General features: G+C 37.7%; 1 protein-coding gene across 1 annotated transcript in view; it reads left to right on the top strand.

Annotated features, from left to right (window-relative positions):
• Positions 1 to 2,379, top strand: part of LOC106881481 (putative uncharacterized protein DDB_G0268364) — a 142,975-nt gene that overhangs the window by 20,732 nt on the left and 119,864 nt on the right. The gene's annotated exons all lie outside the window — the stretch shown is intronic.

The following is a 2,379-nucleotide window of genomic DNA, read 5'->3' as shown; positions in this document are numbered from 1 at the left end:
TAAACGAGACGAAACAATATTTTTGTAATCAACTGAAAAATGAAGATTAAAAAGAAAAAGTACACACACACACACACACACACACACACACACACACACACACACACACACACACACACACACAAATATAAAATAACCGAATTGAATTATATAAAAGTTACTCGTGGAAATATTTCAATGGATAATTGCTGCAGTAATTTGGTGAATCTACTGCGTTTCATTCTAACGAACAAGTGTAGGACGTTTTCAAAACTGTAAGTCAGTAAGCTTGTGTCATGGTGGACGATATCTATCGATTAATCGTCTGCTTGACGGATAGGACTTTCTGTTTGATTAAATCTGGCTGAGGGCATCTATAAACAGTGAATTGACTGCATTGCTGCAAATTTGGAGTTGGTGCTGTTTAAATTAGAACTCTGTTGTAGGGGAAGTAGAATAAATATTAGAAACATAGGCGATATAAATATTAATATCGCAGCGTTTGCTATATTATTAATATTAAGTGGATTGGCAGAATCGGTAAAGCGTCGAACACAATGCTTTACGGTATTCAGATACAGGACCTTCATAGTTTGAGTTCAAATCTTATCGAGGTTGATCGTGACTATTAGCTTTCTGGTGTGGGTAAAATAAGAGCCGGTCAAGTACTTGGGTCTCTATTTTCAAATTTGTGTCATTGTGAATGATTGTGCTAGAAATAGCTCTTCATAATGATGGGTTACTGGAAAATAAATCAGGGGTTCGGCAGTTCATATCTTAGTAAGGCCAAGTACTATATTCACGGTCAATTTATTTAACTTGGACAATCTACAAAACTAAAGTCCCAGACACGTACTCAGGTCTGATTACTGATCAGCCAGTCCTTCATAAATTTGTGGCCCTGTGCAAGATATCTCTATTATTATTTGGGGTTAAGACAGTGAGCTAGCAACATCATTTGCACGCCACATAAAATTCTAAGCGGCATTTCTTTGCGTTCTGAATTAAAAACCTCCGAATCGATTTTGTCTATAATCCTTTCATGTTTAATAAAATAAAGTACTGAGTGTGAAGGTAGTTGGTTGGAGCACACATAGTTATTTAGTTCCTAATGATCCCCAAAGACCACAAGCTAATCCTAGAGTTTTGCCCGTGAGGGAGGAGAAAGTCTAACGGATTGGTGAGGTATGATAGAAGGCCCAGTCGCTACACATGCGGTAGTAAGGACCATTTAAAGGTCTTCTGCTTGACAGAAGAGGCTGAAGAGAAGAAAAGAGAAGGTGACTGACAGCTGTAGGAGCAGACACAACAGCTGCAACTGTTAAGACAATGGCTGCTCGTACTGCCGCTCTTTCCGGAGCACAACAAGTCGCAACTCCGGGAATAGCCAGGCCTGAAACAAGTAAAACTGTATTTTAATCAATAAACCACCGCATGATATTAAAAAAAAAAGAAGCAAAAAGCCACGCCATCTTCGTGAAAAATAATACTTAAATAGTGTTTTACATGTCATGAGTATTAAAAGCTAATAAAAATTAATTATATGGTAAGGAAAAGGCAACATTAGATCAATGAAGTGGTCTAGTTACAGCGAAACATGTCCAGAAATGTTATCCTTTCTTGTCGAATTCATCGAAATAAATTTAGTCATTGAACTAATGTATGTCTTTTCCTCACCGCATAACTATTTTCAAATGACTTTTGCTTATTGTATATTTCCAATTAACTTAATTATTATATTTTAATCTAGTTACTTTCTGAATACCGAACTGTTTGTCTGTCCCGGTCTATGCGATGCGTAGGATACATTTCTCCGGCGTTCATGTGACACATATAACACAGATTACCATCTTTTTTTAAACCACCAGAGTGACTTGGGACTAAAGAGAGAAGAGCTTTATGTCATTCAGAGCTTAGGAAACTAGGATTAACTTTTAGTTTGAAAATAAGCATGGATATCAGACCAAACTTATGAAAATATTTCGGAGAGAAAAAAGGCTGAATGCTCCGTTGAAGAGACTATTGCTGTTTACTAAATCGCGTTACTGTTGCTTACTGCTACCACTACTGCTGCTACTGCTGCTGCTGCTGTTGCTGTAGCTATTGTTGTTGTGTGGGCATAAGCAAGACCGGGACAAAGTAGACTTGCAATCAAATTGTTACCTATTTGTCTTGGTTCAGGAATTGTAGAAGCGGGGAATTTATACCATAGTGTGTGATTTGAAGCAGATTTGACTGTTATATCTAGCAGTGTGAGCCACCGCCTAGAGACATCGTCATTGTTTCCACCTTGGATCACGTTTTAAGACACCTGCAAAAGTTATTACATCCCAAAGGAAAAAAAAAACTAAAAGGAAGAACACACACACACACACACACACACACACACACACACACACA

This window comes from Octopus bimaculoides, chromosome 15, assembly GCF_001194135.2.
Source record: "Octopus bimaculoides isolate UCB-OBI-ISO-001 chromosome 15, ASM119413v2, whole genome shotgun sequence".
Lineage (NCBI taxonomy): Eukaryota > Metazoa > Mollusca > Cephalopoda > Octopoda > Octopodidae > Octopus > Octopus bimaculoides.
Note: the sequence above shows the minus strand (reverse complement) of the source record. Positions and strands in the feature narration are given on the sequence as shown.